The sequence below is a fragment of the Phalacrocorax carbo genome, chromosome Z, assembly GCF_963921805.1.
Source record: "Phalacrocorax carbo chromosome Z, bPhaCar2.1, whole genome shotgun sequence".
NCBI classification, from domain to species: Eukaryota; Metazoa; Chordata; class Aves; order Suliformes; family Phalacrocoracidae; genus Phalacrocorax; species Phalacrocorax carbo.
Genome location: NC_087548.1, coordinates 68,154,972 through 68,172,983, shown reverse-complemented (window position 1 = coordinate 68,172,983; position 18,012 = coordinate 68,154,972). Strand labels below are relative to the sequence as shown.

The following is an 18,012-nucleotide window of genomic DNA, read 5'->3' as shown; positions in this document are numbered from 1 at the left end:
GTATATTACATCCCCATACAAAGCAGTTTTAAACTGTCATTTATAATCAAGCTTGCAGAAAAGCAACTGCCAAAATGTCGTAGTGCAACTTACTTGTTTTTAGCATGAAAGCAGGTTTAAATGTAGGTGTGTGTCTCTACATATGCTTAAGGCATGATTTCACCCCCTTTTTTATTTTTTTCCTAGCCTAGATGACAAGTTGAGTATCAGTTTGAGTATGAGTGTAGAGTCTAAGGTATAATTTGAGTGTGAACTTGAATTTACTTTCTCAGTTTGTTTTGAAAACACCTTAATCCTGTAGACTTTGAGTGAAAACCTTGAAGTTCAAGAGAACTTTTCCTTAACCCAAAGCCTCAATTTACAGGACTAATTGCTAAATAAAGTATTTATTCTGCTAACAAGGCACATGGGTAAAATATTTTAAAAATTGCATGTGATAATGGGAGAAGAACTTGCCCTCTCATTATAATCTTATGAATCTCCTTGTAATGTCTTATGAGTGCATGATCCCTTCATTATTTCCTTCTATATTCTGTAAGTAATAGCGTGTCAGCACATATTTGCTGTATTATCTTTCTATACCTTGAGAAATAGTGGGCAAAATATTCTCTTACTTGTGACACACTGTTATAGTAGCCAACTTGCTGTAAATATTCGTCAGCATGTCTAATTAAACTTTAAAAAAGTTAGAATCCTTAAAAATACTTGAAAATAACACTTGCAAAATAACACTTGAAAAAAAAACACCTGAAAATCCTGAAAACGACCAGAGTGCTAGCTTCTTAGATTAGATTTGCAATTTAAGTTCTTGGATTGATTTAGATATTATATTAATTTATTTCTTTTTAAAAAGAGATGTGTATCCAATTACTAACACTCTCTGCAATATGTATGTATGTTTATAACATTTAAAACAATTGACCCTATAAATTTGCCCTCTGTATAGGTACTTCTTTATGTGGCCATGTACAGGGTAATGATTTGTGCTTTTTACTTCGCTCACAGAGGCAATATTAGGTACATAAAAAGAATGTGACCGTTCTGTTGTCATAATTGTCAGCAACAGAATCACAGTGTCACAGAACGGTTGAGGTTGGAAGGGACCTCTGGAGGTCATCTGGTCCAGCTTCTTCGCTCAAGTAGGGCCACCTAGTGTCATTGCCCAGGACTGGGTCCAGATGACATTCGGACATCTCGAAGCATGGAGACTCCACTACCTCTCTGGGCAATCTGTGCTGGTGCTCAGTCACCCTCAAAGTTTTCATGTGTTCAGGCACAACCTTTTGAACCTTTTGTGTTTCAGTTTGTGCCTGTTGCCCCTGATCCTGGCACTTGGCACCACTGAAAAGAGCCTGGCTCCATCCTCTTTGCACCCTCCCTTCAGATATTTATATACATTGATAAGGTTCCCCTGAGCCCTCTCTTCTCCAGGCTGAACAATCCCAGCTCTCTCAGCCATTCCTCATGTCTGACATGCTCTAGTCCCCTCATCATCTTTGTGGCCCTTTGCTGGACTCTCTCCAGTATGTCTGTGTCATTCTTTCGGGTCTGGGCTCCCCAGTGCCAGTACTCCAGGTGTGGCCTCACTAGGGCTGAGTAGAGGGGAAGGATCACCTCCCCTCAGCCTGCTGGCAATGCTCTTCCTAATGCAGCCCTAAATACCATTAGTTTTCTCTGCTGTAAGGGCACATTGCTGGCTTATGTTCAGCTTGGTGTCCAGCAGGACCCCCAGGTCCTTTCTTGCAAAACTGCTTTGCAGCTGGGTGGCCCCCAGCATGTTCTGGTGTCTGGGTTGTTCTTCCCCAAATGCAGGGGAGTTGCACTTCCCCATGTTGAACTTGATGAGGTTCCTGTCAGTTCACTTCTCCAGCCTGTCCAGGTCCGTCTGGGTGGCAGCATGACCCTTTGGTGTATCAGCCACTCCTCCCAGTTTTGTGTCGTCTGCAAACCTGCTGAGGGTACTCTCAGTCCTGTCATTCAGATCATTAATGAAGATGCTGAACAGAACTGGACCCAGTATTTGCCACTGGGGTACGCTGCTAGTTACTGGCCTCTGACTAGACTTTGTGCCACTGATAGCCACCCTCTGGACCTGACCATTCAGCCAGTCTTCAGACCACCTCTCTACTTCATCAGCATACATCAACAGCGTGTTTATGAGGATCTTATGAAACACAGTGCCAAAGGCCTCCCTGAAATCAAGGTAGACCCGATCCACTGCTCTCACTTTGTCTACCAAGCCACTCATTTCATTGCAGAAGTTTATCAGGTTGGTCAAGCGTGACTTCCCCATTGTGAATCCATGCTGACTACTTCAAGTCACCTTATTGTTCTTTACGTGCCTGGAAGTGATTTCCAGGATTAGTTGTTCCGTCACCTTCCCAGGGACTGAGGTGAGGCTGACCAGCCTTCAGTTCCCTGGGTCCTTCTTCCTGAAGATAGGAGCGATATTTGCTTTCCTTAGGAATTTTGGTAATTGGTGTTTGGTGGGGGTTTTTGGACTTTTTGTTTGGATGGTTGGGGTTTTTTAAGACTCTTGAATTATTCATGCTCTATGTATGGTTGAAGTTGCATTCGTAATGGTGCTTTTTACAGTCAAGTGTACCTTGTAGTTTTACTGATTCAGACTCCAGGAATATAGGAGTTATTGTACTGGATCAGAAAACCTGTTTATTGTGTATCCTGTCTTCGGCACCTTGGATGGAAACATAGGCGTGGAATCCTTTAGTTAGCTATTTGATAAAAACTTCTGCCTCACCTCATGACTTAGAAGCTGTCTTATACCCTCAAAGATGATTGTATATCACTTGTGAAATATCCTACTTAATGAACCTGGAGGTTTCAGTTTGTGTACTAGCCTGATTTCTGATTTTCTACCGCTTGAAAGAAAAGTGATATGTATCGATGTTTTTAAAAACAGTATCTTCATTATATTTTGATTTTAACTTATATCCCCCTTTTTATTATGAGAAATACTTAAGAAGAGTGTAGTCTGTCTTGTTTTTATTCTAAGCTACATAGTCTCTGATTTCTCACTCTCATTCCATGGAAGTTTCCTGTTATCCTTCGTGTTATCTGTCTCTGTCATATTTGTGCTATCTTTTGGAAGAAACTAAAGTGAATAGAGTATGATATGGGCTTCCCTGGGGTATTAATACTGTGATGGCTTTATAACAAAGGTCACCCTCAGGGATCTGGAATGGGACCACCAATGTCTTCATCAATGATATAGTAGGATTGAGTGCACCTTCAGCAAGTTTGTGGGTAGCAAGTTGAGTGAGGGAAGGGATGCGATCCAGAGGGACCTTGGTAGGCTTGAGGAGTGAGCCCATATAAACCTCATGAAGTTCAACAAGGCCAAGTGTAAGGTCCTGCTTCTGGCTCAGGGCAATCCCTGGTATCAGTACAGACTTGGGGATAAATGGACTGAGAGCAGCCCTGCAGAGAAGGACTTGTGGGTACTGGTGGATGAAAAATTGGACGTGAGCCAACAACGTGTGCTTGCAGCCCAGAAGGCCAACCGTATCCTGGGCTGCATCAAAAGCAGCGTGGCCAGGAGGTCAAGCGAGGTGATTCTGTCCCTCTGCTCTGGTGAGACCCCACCTGGACTCCTGTGTCCAGCTCTGGAGCCCTCAGCACAAGAAGGACATGGTCCTGTTGGAGCGGGTCCAGAGGAGGGCCATGGAAGTGATGCAAGGGCTGGAATACCTCTTCTATGAAGAAAGGCTGAGGGTTGGGGTTGTTCAGCCTGAAGAAGAGAAGGCTGTGGGGACACCTTGCTGTGGTCTCTCAATACTTAAAGGGGCTTATAAGAAAGATGGAGAGAGACTTTTTATCAGGGCCTACAGGGGCAGGACAAGGGGCAACAGCTTTAAACTGAAGGAGGGTAGGTTTAGGTTGGATATACGGAAGACATTTTTTGTGATGGGGGTGGTTAGACACTGGAAGAGGCTGCTCAGAGAAGCTGTGGATACCCCATCATTGGTAGTGTTCAAGGTCAGGTTGGATGGGGTTTTGAACAACATGATCTAGTGAAAGTTGTCCCTGCCCATGGCAGGAGGGTTGGACTAGGTGATCTTCAAAGGTCCCTTCCAACTCAAGCCATTGTATGTTTCTATGAATACAGACTTTTCTCTCTCATAGTCTTTTAAAAATATATAGGCTTTTTGGTTGTCACTGCATATTTGGTAGGGGCTTTTACTGACCTGTTCAGGTGGTGTGCAGGACTACTTATGAATTTAAAATTCAGACTATGTGTGAATTTCATGCTTTCCCTTGCCCTGCACTTTTCTGTATGCTTACCAACTCTGAGTTTTCTTTAAAATGGCTTTAGTGGGTGTATGCATGGGATTGCTCATCTGAATCTGAGTGCAGAATCCGGGTCATGATTAGTGTTACTGAGATCCTGATAGTTCTGTTCCAGCATGAGAGAGTGTTAAGGGAAGCTGTGCACAAGACAGAGTTTGCAGTGTAACTGAGAAAGATCTAATTGGAATTTTTTCTTTGTTTTAAAGTGTTTTACTAAAATACAAGTCACAAAATAATTCTGAGTCTCTCCTGGCATCTGGTACTTTGAAGCTGTGTATTTTGGAAGTACTGAAATGCTGCCACTAAGTCTGTTTTATGTAGTGTATGCAAGAAGGACCAGGCACTAATTTTTCATTTCTGTTTTAAGACAACAAAATCATTGAGAGTTTTCTGTTCTGTTTAGAGGTATGTTTTGCACATCACACAAACATTGGGACCCTTGGGCAAATTGAAGGAAGAACTGAGGATTGAACAACTTATGGCCAAAACTACTGGGTAGCTGACTGTCCAGGATTATTATTTCATTGTATTACTAATTACTTTAGCTCATTGCTGTTTTTGAGAGAGTTGGCCACTGCATCATTTGGCTTGCAGCAGTGCTCAGATTTGGACTCCAGACCAGTATTTATTATGAGAAGTGATTTCTTACAGATATTTGGCTTGCATGTATTGCTGTGGTGTTCTTTTAAACCAGATTCTTTTCTCATCTGCAAAGTACAAGTTGGTAAAACTAGTATTCTGGGTTCTGGGTCTGCCAGTCCTATGCAAGAGATGTAGGTGGTAATGTGCTGGCTGATAGCTTCATTAGGGTGACAAGCCAAATTGGGTTAGAGCAACAGAACAAACATTTCCTAGAATACTGATTGGGTGAAGTTTTCTGTGGCATATTGAACACTACTTCTAACTGTTAGAGAAAAAATGGGGTTTTTTTTGAACGTAGGTCTTCGACATTTTTTTGGTGCAGAGTGCTTAGTTGATAGGACATTATTCTCTTGAGAATGAATAAAAACTGTGGTGTTAAACTAAAGCTGTACTGTTTAATAGTATCTGTTTTCTCACTTATCTTTTAATTTTTCTACACTGAACTATAGGCAACCTTCAGCTGCACAGGGTTATTAATTATGTATATTCTGTACTGCATTAATGGGCTCTTTGAATCTTTACTTGTATGGCAGCCCCTTTATTACATTAATTCTGCTGTATAATACAATCCTAGTCAATTAGAATGATGGTATTTGTATCAGTTTTTTCTTTGAATATATTCTTAATTTGGCCTCTAGAATGATAGGCCAGTGATAATAGTCTAATATCAGTCTGATGCAGTTTTTAAGTCTTTGCTTGGTAATGTATTTGTTTAGAAATCAGGACGTATATTGATCAGATTAAAATGTATTTTTTCCTCTCTGCAAAGAAGAGCGAGTTTTTAAATAGGATTCACTCTGAATTCTTGTGGCAATTTTTCTTCAGTTCTGTTGGTTTCCTGCCCCCTCCCCCTATGTTATGTTCTCTGTACATTTTCTGGTACTCTCTGTAAACCTAGCTGTTTTAAAGGGAGGTTAAGATGCCTCATAGCTTTCTTATTTTGGAAGACTATTCAGGGTATTTTTAAAATATATATAATAAGGATAAGAGTCCTGTGTTGCCAAGCAGGAGAAGTTTTTTATAGCCTTCAGACAGCATTACTTAATATAATGATGCGTGGGAATGCAGCTAGTGAAATTACGTACCTAAAATTCTTGACAGGGCTGTCAGTTCTGTATCTTGACTGGCTTTTGAAGCCATATGGGAAAAACTCTGAAAGTAGTTTTCTCAGAAACTGGCCTTCTTGCTAAGGGGTGTATATGTAATGTGGATATGCTAAATTCCCTATGCTAAATGCTGGCAAATCTACAGAAATGCTCTGAAATGCATGCATCCTGTGGTCATTATGACAAAGAAGAGAACTGGGGTGTTGTGTGTCGTGGGGGAAGAATTCTTTCAGATATCAGAAGAAATGCAAAATAAGGAGGAATACAGCTCAAACAGAAAGAATCCTTCAGTTTCTTGTTGGTGTCTGTTAGTCATTCTTACAGTGACAAACGGAGGTCACAAAGACCGTGTCATACCTATGGGCATTGTCACAGTGAATTGTGAACCAGCTTGCATTACATGATGCCGTCACAGACAGTGGCAAAGAGAATGCAAATGACGGAAGATGTAGTAAAGACACAGTTTTATACCTACTGAGGTTTAATAGCCAGCTACACAACAACTGAATCTGTTTAATCTTCCTCTCACCAGCTTTGTTAGTAGGTATTTTAACTGTTTAGAAGTTTTTAGGCACTGCTTATTGAGGACTTTTTAAATGAGTTTCTTCCTATACTACTTAGCCTCTATCTTCTACTAAGAAAATGTAAATGATAGAGGTTGGAAGAAGGAACATTTTGAGACTGTTTAAAAACATCTGAAACATTTGTTCTATTCCTACAGGCAGAATAGCATCTTTTAACGTTATAAAAGAGTACCATGCTTATCTTGTGTAACTTCCTGTGTAATACTAACCATAATTTTCTTCAGTATGTTAAAGAGCTTCTGAAACAGGGGTCTGGTGATTTCAAGGCTTGAAATGACAGGTAATTTCTGGGGTATTTTTTACGGTTAATAAAAATATGTGCCTTATCTCTAATTAAAATCTAACTTCATCTTCCCACTGTTGGATCTTGCTATATATTCTTCTGCTAGATAAAAGAGCCAATCAGCTATGACTTTTCCAAGATAAGTGCTTGTAGACTGGTGCATATTTTTACTGCAACTCTGTGCCCAGAAATTTCCCAGAGAGAGGCATAGCGCAACACCACTTTTACCTTTTGTACAAAGTGAATCCCTAAATAGTAGGGTTTTGAAACATGAATGGTTTTCTAATGTTTGTCATACAGTCCCTTTCTGTTTGCTTTCAAGCTAGCTGCTACTCAGTTAAAATACACGTAAAGGAGAAAACCTTCAGTAACTTCAATTAGGGAAAAGTCTTTTGAAGTTGTTGCATTTTAGCACTAGTCTTGCTCTTCCAAATTCATTCCATATTATTTCTTTTGTTTCCTCCCTTTTGAAGTACACTGGTACTTTTTGGTGTATATCTTTTCCTTTTTTAAATTCAAAGATTAAAGATGTGAGGGGTTTTGGTTTGAATGAAGTCATCTGAAAATATCACTTTTCCTAGCATATGTGCTAAGTAGGGTTTGCTGAAGAGAAATAGGACTTTATCCTTGCAGACAAAAAAAGTCAGAGGAAATTAAGCCTCCAGGAGAAAGCCAATCTTGGATGAAGAATCTAGTTCATCTGACATATTCCCCAAATAAGATGGCTTTAGGTGCATAATTTGTGCAGATTTTCTTTTTACAGTTAAATCTCTGTCTCTTTTTCTCTTTTAAATAAGCTTTTAATATCAAATCCTCTCTGAGAAGTAACTGAGGTACTGGCTTTTTGACTTGCTCCTCTTTCTAGCATTAATTACAAGCAGAAAGTACCAGTTTATGAAGTTAAAACACTATTGCTCCTCATTTTATTTTGTTTTTCTGCCTCCTGAAGTTACTGATATCGTTAGGGAAGGTTGTGTTGAGGGATCAGAGAGTTGCACAGCAAGCATAATGCATGGCCTGTGGCTCTTTTCAGTGCTTCTCTATCCCACTCGCTTGGTCTTGACCAGGTCTTTGGCCCAATCTATCTTCAGTCTGTTGGTCTTGCAGTGCCTTCTTTTGAGGCTTGGATACGAAGCCGCTTAAATAGTTTCTCTTCATTTTTTAAACTTTAATAATTTTTTCCTTTGGGAACCGTGTTCTATTTGGTCAGGCTTTTTACAGGATTCTGTGAATTCATGTCTGCCTGACCCAATCCAACCCTTTCCTTCCCCTTATGTTACAACTGCCACTGTTTCTGGTTAGAGAGGATTGTAGCATGCGCTCCTTCTTCAGAGCCTGGAAGATTATTCTTGTCTACCGGTAAAAAAGAGAGTTGCTACTTGCCTTTTTGCTTTGTTTGTCTTTTTCCCGATAGTCTTGCAGAATCTGCAAGATTAAGGCAGAATCAGGTTCAACATTGCACTCTAGTACTGTGATTAAATAGATAAGATCCATCCAGTGATTCTTATTTTCTTACACTGTATGACTAAGATACATCGCAAAACTATCATTAAGGTTGCAAAGTCCAGTCTTAAAATTTAGTAAGAGGCACTGTAGTTGACTGTGCAACATCTGCTTAACCTGGCTGTCTTTAACTACAGACTTTCATGCTTTTTTTAAAAAAAAACCTATTATCCTGATGGATGGGTACGTAAGGTTTTATTGATAATTACATACCATTTTTGTGGTGCCTGCTCTGAGTGTTGGGTTTAATCTGAAGATTTGCCTGGTGCTGTCCGCTGAAGATGCTGGTCATTCAATTTGTGACTCATTTCTCTGGATAAAAATTGAGTCTTACAGATCTTAAATCTGCCATTGAAGAGTACTTTTCACGGAAACAAAAAAATGCCTCAGTAATCCAGTTGTAAAATGGGGATACTGATTTATATCGAAGTTGAATATGTTTGTACAGTAGGACAGATTTGGAAACACTGTATAGCATCAGGTTTTTCTGTGCTGTTTAAAATGTGGTAGAGGACTGTAGTCAGAAACTTTATGCAACTAGTGTGAAAATCCACCTGTTTCACTGCAGATTTCCTCTCCCATGGAGCAGTTGTTACAGTGGGGCCTGCTGAAAAGAAGCTGCAACATCCAGAACTTCGTTCAAAGATATTCACACCACCTTGTTGCTACTGACTTCAGTTGTATTAATAGAGAATAGTAATCAGCGTGTTTATGCAGTCATCTCCCCTGCCCCCAGTGCTAGAGTTTCCCATCAGTAGGAAACTGATGTTTGATCTGGGGCTTATCTTAAAGGAAACACTCCCTTCCTGATTACAGAATATTTCTGTACTAAAGACCCTGCCTGTGATGATTGGCAAATTGTGCCTGTCACTCATTGCCTTCCTCTTAAATTGTACACCTTTTTTTCTGTTTTAATATTTGTTTGCTACATTGAGTACGCTTTTGGCTTCATCCTGCTGGTGTCTCCTTTGCGCTAGCAATTTCTTCATAAGCAGATGGAGCGTTTTTGAAGGAGTTCAGTCAGACATGTTTTGTCATCCTTCTCTCGGCCTCTTACCTAAATTATTTTCATCATCACAGCAGCCATAACTGACATTTTTGTATCTAATTTGGAGTTTTGATTCTGCAATGCTGAGTGTGCTGATGGAGAGCAGAATGGGCATCTTAGGCTGTAAATTTTAGAGAGCAGGCTTAATGGTTTGCTCTAGTTTTATGTTGGTGTGATTACATAGATCTGAAGTTAGAGTAGTGCGTTGTAGACCAATGATTTTCTTAACATGTAATACACCTTTAGTCCTTTCCCATCCATACAAAACTGATAGCTAATTTTTTAAAACCATATATATGTGTTGTAATATTTTATTTAGATGAAAGGCATTCATTTATGTAACTAAGACTTAGTGCGTTTTGTCTGATTTGATTGTTGAAAGATGAGGAGAGGGGACCCCCAGACTTTAAAATGTGAGTATTCTGCCTTTCTTTTTCTACAACAAAATGAGGAGTACTTGGTCTTCAGTGGGAGAACTATGGGAATTACTATTTCAAGAATTAAAGTGAGTGAAGAACCTGCACCAAAAAAATTCTTATGTTATATGGATTATTTATTTCCTCAAAATATTTTGTTAGTTGGAAAATGTTCTTAAATGTTTTGTGTCAGTGTAATATAGACTATTGTAATAATATGAGAAAAAGATTTGCTGAAAATGTCTTTCATATCCCATTATCTCTCACTTTGCCGTTTGTAACAGCTTCAGTGAGAGTAATATGAATGTCTTTAAATTACATAAACAGATCTTTCAGATTGTTACAGGAAATGTTTTCATCTTGAAAGTTGGACTGTTCCTCTCAGATTAGAAGGAAAAATAGCTGCAATGAGTGAGTTAGTATCTGAGTTAAGAAGACAACATTCTGATTTCATTTGTTAAAACAGGATTTAATTTTTCTCTTTCTGTATTTATGGCCTTTGGGGGCAGGATAGGTTCATTTCTAAGGCACGTGTGGGCAGTGACATCGAGTTATTAATTTTCCCCCTTACTGCAAGCAGCCGCATCATGTGGTGCACTTTCTGAGTCTGTCAGGCTCCATCTTTAAAGTATATAACAGTTTTCGGCCACGCTAGTGCTACTCGAGAGTAGTTCTTGAACATGATTTCATCACCTATCATAAATCTACTTCCTCAAGAATGGACTGAAGGCTGGGTTTTCATCCCCCTGTTATGCACTCTCCTATAGTGTTTGTTACTCTTAACACTATAATAGTAGTTCAGACTTTGGAATCTTAAGTTATCAATATTTACTTTAGACTGTGGGTTAAAGTAGCCTTTTAACTAAGTGAGCACTGTAGCGTTGATGTAGTGAAGCTGAACATACTTCCAAAAGTAGTTGCTGTGTGTAAACTGATACAGTGCTCTTACAGATATATCACTTTTGGTAGAAATAGATGAGCAGAGTGTAACTGTGAAAAATAGTGCCATTACACTTGCATATTATTCTGTTTTTTTTTTTTTTACAGAAAAAGCTTTATATAAACAAGCATGTAAGTTTTTTTTCCTCAGGATATGAAATGCACAAGCTCATGTGCAGTACTACTTATCACAAATACCAGATCCTTTTGAAATGGATGGCCTCTCAAAATAAGTATTAAAGTATTTGAAAATCAGATGGGTGGGCCTGTATACTAGTGCAGCATGAAACTAATTTCCATATTACTGTAACCATCCTACTTTATGTGAAACAGTTTGATAGGCTTCTGCCCAGCACAAAACTATTTTCTGTGGTACCTGTAAAGACTGAGTCAGTAAGTTCTTTTTGGCATTCTGTATCTATTCTGCAGTTTTTAAAAACCTCACAAAAATGGTGTCAATTACACTGCTTCAGCCTGTCCTCAAATTAATCAAACTGCCTGTGAAGGAAAGTAACTACAGATGCACTTAGACTGCCCTGACGTGGGTCTTTGAGTATTGACTCAAAGTCAGGAGACTTGGATGTTAATTCTCAGGTATGCAAGTCTAAACCAGCATTTTGTGCCATAGGAAGCTGCTGACAACCAAGAATAGGGATGTCCGTATTAATCATATGCTCCAGCACCACCAATACCACAAGAAGTAGTACTGTTAGAAGCACTCAGTGTTGTGCCAAGATTTGAGTTTTCAGAAGGGATGTTAAGATTTATTTTCATCTGTGCTCAAGTTAGTAATATCACTAGAGGCCAATTCGACTGAACTGATACAAGCATTATGAACTAGATGAATAAGATTTACTATCATACCATCATTTCCTTAGTACACGTTCTTCTCAATATTCACAACATGTGACCTAGTTATTCTAAAGGTTATTCTTACTGGCTTTTAATTCTGACTGTGGGCTACAAGCTCAGTTTGCTTTAACATTCTCATCACTCATGTTGGAAAGCTTCAACAGCCCCGTAGCAACTTCAGGGTAATGAAAACCTTTTGCTCTCTAAAAAGGCACATATTGTTGGTGGTTTTTTTTGCTTTAAAAAAAAGTCCAAACAGACAAACTAAACCACAACCTATTGACAATGGGAGAAATACCCAATTGAAATAATGCAAATGAAAAATTGTATTATTATATAGTTGATTTTCAGCCATTAACAAATGTAGTGGTAATGTTACCACTGTATTTTTAACCAATTACCTTTTGGCAATACTGAGAACATTGGTTGTAATAGTAGTAGTAGACTTCACAAATTGCATTTGCTAATTTGCTTATGCTGTGTGTTCCTTTCCCATGCAGGGCTTTCATAAGCTTTTTTCCCCCCATAAACATAAAAGTACAGAACAGTCCTACTCATTTAGAATTGCTTCTGCATTCTCTGCCCATCAGACTTGTTAACAAGTGTTCAGCTCAGAAGACTTTCTCACTTTTTAGACTTCAACATGAAACTCTAATTTTGAGAATTATTTTTCTATCTTCTTGCTAAATGCTAATCAGCATTTCTCTCCCTCCGTGTTGAAATGCATGCACTCGTTTGTCTGAGAGGCTGATAATGGATATGCCAGGATCTTCATAATCTTTCCTGTAGCCAGTTTATCTATAGTGTCTTGTTAAATCTTAACCTATAATGCTGATTAACTGCATTTGCCCGCATGTTCTTAATCATTTATGTGTTCTGAACATAAGATAATTATTATCTCATTAACTAAAGACTATGGTTTTATGTTGTAGTATTAAACAGAAGTGAAGTACATAATATTTTATTCTATTTAGGGAAAGCTAGGTATTCTGAAAGCAGCAAGTCTTGCCAAGAGAATGGAATGCAAGAATCCGAATGAAACAATTACATCTCCATAACATGTTACATTGAGCTGTAAAGCGATAGCTATTTTGTAACTGTCTAAATGTCTGGTGGTTATAAAAACCTCAGTCATGTTGATTTTATGTGTCCAAGTGGTATTTCCATACTGTAATTCTTGCAGGTCCAGTGCTTTGTTTACTCATTGTTACTCCTGCTGTCTCTGAAGTCAATGCTTACAACACTTTCTAAGGGGCAAGTAGATGCCAAAACATGGATTACCCATGGGGGAGAAATAGCGGATTGCATAGTATTATGGCATCCTGCTTGCATTGTGGTAAGAAGTAGGCTGTTTGCGCCACATCAGAGAGTTCTGAGGGCAGTAATACTGATTTTCTATAGTTCCTGTAATGATTCATTATTATATTAGTTGAACTTCTGAAAGCTTCACCTTCTAGAGGTGGGTAATTTATAGGGAAATCCCAGTTTTCCATTTAAAAGTAAAACAAGCTTCCAGTCTTAATGGGTGTAGAGACAGACAAGAGATGTGATTTTAGTATAGCACTCAAGTCCAAAATCAAAAAATACCCCCTTTCCCTGCTCCAGTACTTGACTGAGCATTTAAACTCCCTTCCCCCCCCCCAGGAAAAGTACTGGGCCCTGCTCCAGAAGTTCGGAATGGCTGAAGTTGGAGGTATTAGAGAAGACATTTTAGGTGCTTATGTGTTTTCTGAAATTTTGATTCCACTTTTATTTTTCCCTTTTTCACAATCTTCCCACTTATTTTCTTTTCTCAGATGAAGGTCCTTGCCAACATTATTTTCAGTGTGGCTTTCTCAGTCACTTTGGCTCTGTTCTTGGACCTTCAGGTTGGAGCCCTACAACATGCCTGTTCTAGACAGCCAGCCTGCCTTCACTCTCAAAGTCGTAGTCCTTTGTTTTTGAATCTGATAGACTGGTTCTTGCGTAGCCTGGATGATTATTGTCTTCTTGACATGTTTAGCCTGAATTTATTTGCCAAAGAACATGTATTTCATTTGCCAAAGAACGTTTATTTGATTTCTCATCTCAGTGTAAGATTAATACCTTTACATACTTGAGAAAGGAGATGTATTTTGATTTTTTGACAACTAATACAGAAACTTGTCATGTTTATCTGATTTCCTGGATTTGTTCTCAGTTTTGGTTTAATTTGTAGTAATATTTGTGGACAGTCAAAAGTGAAAGTAAGGAACTGTGGTGGACACCCGAGAAAGAGACAATGGTATGTAAAAACATAATGGGCTGTAAGTGGTGAGGGAAATGGTGGATTCTGTGGGTGTTAATTTTGGCTGTGTGAAATCCTTTATTTGGTTGGAGATTGTGCTTGAAGTTCATAACAGCTAAGCTGTGAAAGCTGACTTGATACCAGTGTACACGGGCTTTTTGCAGAGGGTGACTTTCACCCAAATGTTTTACCATAGGTACGTTATGTTGCTGATGATCTTTTCCTAATATTTTCCTATGCTCTGCTATTCATCATGGGAAGTAGTCTGGTGGACAGGGCAGTGGGCATGAGTTGGAAGCTCCCATGTTTTACACTGGAGGAAAATGACTGTGGATATCCTAGTCTTCATCACAGACAGACCAGTGTGGGTGTATTTTTGTACCTGTTAAGGTGTTAGTGATCTACAGATGAAGGCTTAGATCCTCTCATATTAGGGTAACTGGGAACTCTCTAGTGTGGATCTGCCCATGGGACAGGCATGGATGGCCACAGAGAAGCACTGCATTAGTGGGGTTACAGGGCTGGTTTAGCAGGTATAACATCTTGTATTTTATACAACTAGTACTGAGTGAGCACTGGAAGGGAGAAGTGCATAGTTTCTTCCATGCCTGTTAGTCCTGGCTGTCATGGTATCCTCTTCAGAAGCCTGAGTGGAACAAAATGGACAAGGGAACTGAGGATTACAGGGGTTGTTGAAAGTTTCCTCATATCTTTGTTGCTTTGAATCATGGGTTCATGGAGCAGATCTGAAACATTTTCATATGTGCTTACTATTGGTTTTATTTAGTATCTGTGTTTTTTCCTTTTGTTGTTTTCCAGCTTGCACCTATTTTTTTGTTTTCTAAACATAACCCTGAGGTTAAGTAAGTGCCAGAGATACCAGTGAGATTTTACAGTCCTAAATAGTACATTTTCAATGGTATTCATTGTTGCTGTGACAAGGTATCTTGCACATTTCTAAACTGCTGATAAGAAATTGTAAAAGGAAGCTAAAGGTCTACAGTAACTAAAACCATCTCTTTGTTTTCATGCTGGTTATGGAGAAATACGCCCTCCCCCACCCCCTGTAAATGCTTTTCAGCATCGCAGATTCTGGTACCATATAGTTTCTCCAGTGTTTTGTTTTCTGTAACAAGTTCTATATCAGAAATGAAGAGTTTTGTAGTCCTTTCATTTTTGACAAAATTGGCCCTAAAGTATGTACCACTTTGTGGCTACCAAACACTGTGCCTTGACACAAGTGCCATGTAGAAACACGCCACCACTCTCAAAAGGTTAATTGATATTTCAGGATGTTGAATGTCTTCTAAGTAAACATGACCGTCGCCAAATATATGTTACATCTTTCTTTCAAGAAAATAAATAGGCAGACCATTTTGAAGCCTTAGGCTGTATGCTATTTGTTAATCAAAATTTGTTCTCATACAACTATGTTTAAAACTGAAGAGACATATGAATCGTACAGGAAAACAAAGTAATTTTAAGGTAAAGCAATATTAAAAAAGAGTTATGGCTGCTGTTCAGCTATAAACTCAGGCCACTGTGCTGCCACATATATTGTATCGGTTCTCAGCCCTCTACAATATTCCTGGATAGATGTGTATTAAAAGTGAATTAGAAGACGTAAATTTTAATTTCTTTAGTTTTGATGGTTTGCTTTTCATGCTACGTGCAGTACACTGTTTAACAGCTCTAGAGAAGTCTTAAAAGCCAGGCTAGAAAGAATATCCTAGAAAGGATATTGTTCTGTCTCTAGTGGCATTGTTTTATAATATTGGATAAGCTGCCAGCCTGCCTAAGGCTTGGTTTCTATACTACTATCATAAAGTGTTTAAGTAACTGATAGAAAGTCATTTCTAAATTGAGGAGTGTGGGGTTTGAACCTTAGTGACTGCAGTATGAAAAACTATGACATTCCAGAGCTTGCTCGCTGTCTCTGTGTTTGACCCTGGTGTTTAGGTGTTTTATCAAAATAGGTGGTACTATTTTCTGTTGCCTGCTTCACGCTGCTCCCACCACTAGCCTGTAAGTGAGCATTTGGGTCCTTCTCTGTTGACCGTTATCAACTTTGATAGGATTCTTGAACTGAACTGAACTTCTTTCTTGATGTAAAACCTAGAGTAAGGCAAGATGCTAAGATATGTATGCTCCTGAGAGAACCAGAAGTAATTTCTTTATTTAATTTTGTTGAAGTTTGTGGATAGAAGAATGTTTTCCAGCAGTGTCATTCTGGTGTAATTTGCTGGAAGATCCCAGATACTGGCCAGCAGAGGGGCTTAGCAGCCTTGTCCATTAGTATGATTGACGAGCACATCCCCAGAATCCGCTTTTGATTGTGCTATACTTCTGGGTAGGGTGGGCAATGCCCTATTATTTTCATCAACCTACATGTAATAAGGTTAGAGGAAATCAAAACAGAGAATCATGATTAAAAATTAATCAGCTTTTAGGGTTTATAAAGCTTGTCTTTTAAAGCATCTTTAGTTCATAGGCCGTGGCATACTGTTACTACAATACTTACCACAAAATTAACTAGACCAGATTTACAACATTTTAGCTGTGTCCATTTGTGTTTTGTGCATGTTCTAATTGATTTGATTAATGTATAAACTTCCTTATTCAGAATGAAGCCTGAATAGAGGCCTATGTCGCAGAGCAGCTGACAGACTGCTGAAGTTCTTCCTACTGTCTTGTTCCTATAGGTGTACGCAGAGGTCGGTCTGAGGCTCCCTGTGTCTTTCTGTTAACTTTGTTAGGCCTTGGCTAAACTCCTTAACCATCTTGGCCTAGCAGTGGTGGTTAACAGATCGTGATGTATAGTTTTCCTTTCAGCTTGCTTAGTTGTATGACATAGCACTTCGGGACATGGTTTAGGAGGCATGGCGGTGTTGGGTTGACGCTTGGACTTGATGTTGTCTTAGAGGTCTTTTCTAACCTTGATGATTCTATGACTCTACATAATAGATTCAATATCAATGAATATACAAAGATATGCAGTATGATGTACATTAATATGTAAATTTAAATGGTATAGCTGGAATGAATTTTGGAAGTTCAGTCTATGGGTTGTGCCCATGGAAGATGTTTCTGCCGCTCACTTTCCTATCTTTCATCTAGATATTACTGTCACTGTAGAGAGGCAGGGCATGTATTGGCTTCTCTGCTGTTTACAGCACAGCAGACCTGGGATGGCTTTGTGCTGTTGATGATCTTAGCTGAACTGTTGAACTGGTAAGAGATTAACTGAGATGCGGCATGCTTTCACTTTTACCAAGTCAGCCACAATATTTACTAGCAGAGGGGAAACACTAGATTGAAATGAACTTGTATGCAAATTAACTTGCCAGATGGTAAGACTTTATATTTCTCCTTTTCTATTTTGAAGAAGGACGGGTGGGTTACTTCATGAAAGACTTGTAGTTCTGTTCTTGTGTACTTCATTTATGTGTGAGGTATAGCTTGATAATGTTTTAATTTTAGATTAATGATTAAAAAGCAATTTGAAACATATTTTATGTAGCTTTCTATTAAAAATTCTGTTGCTCACATGCTTAAGTGGTTTTTGGCTTTTCAGTAGTAACAATTTAAAAAGCAGCACAGAATTATTTTTGTCATTAACATCTGTATATAGTAGAACACACATGAGTAGATCTGTTGATTAAGAAATTACTGTTTTTAGCTGTTTTACCATTTATTGGTAATTTTTTTCTTTTTCCTAAAGAAAAAATAAATATGAAATAAAATTTAATCCAAAACTTTGGTGATAAATTTCCACAAGGAGGGGGAAACTACCTTATTTTGGATCCTTAGTTGTTTTTTATGGATCGATTCCAGGAGATCTGAGGCATATGAAGTCACTTTATTTTGGATGGTCACAGGCAGTTTGAACTGATAAATTTGGCAAGAGAAAGAAGCAAATCTGTCTTGGAGTCCAGAAGAATTTGCAGAATGTACATTGTATAAAAATGCTTAATGTTTGTAGAGCCTGACATTTTGTTCACTGACACAGACTATTTGCAATATTGGAAGTTGACCTGAGTGATTCTGTACCATCTGATTGTAATC

At 38.7% G+C, this 18,012-nt stretch overlaps 1 protein-coding gene across 3 annotated transcripts in view; it reads left to right on the top strand.

Moving 5' to 3' along the window:
* COMMD10 (COMM domain containing 10) overlaps positions 1–18,012 on the top strand; it is a 110,887-nt gene that overhangs the window by 7,123 nt on the left and 85,752 nt on the right. The gene's annotated exons all lie outside the window — the stretch shown is intronic.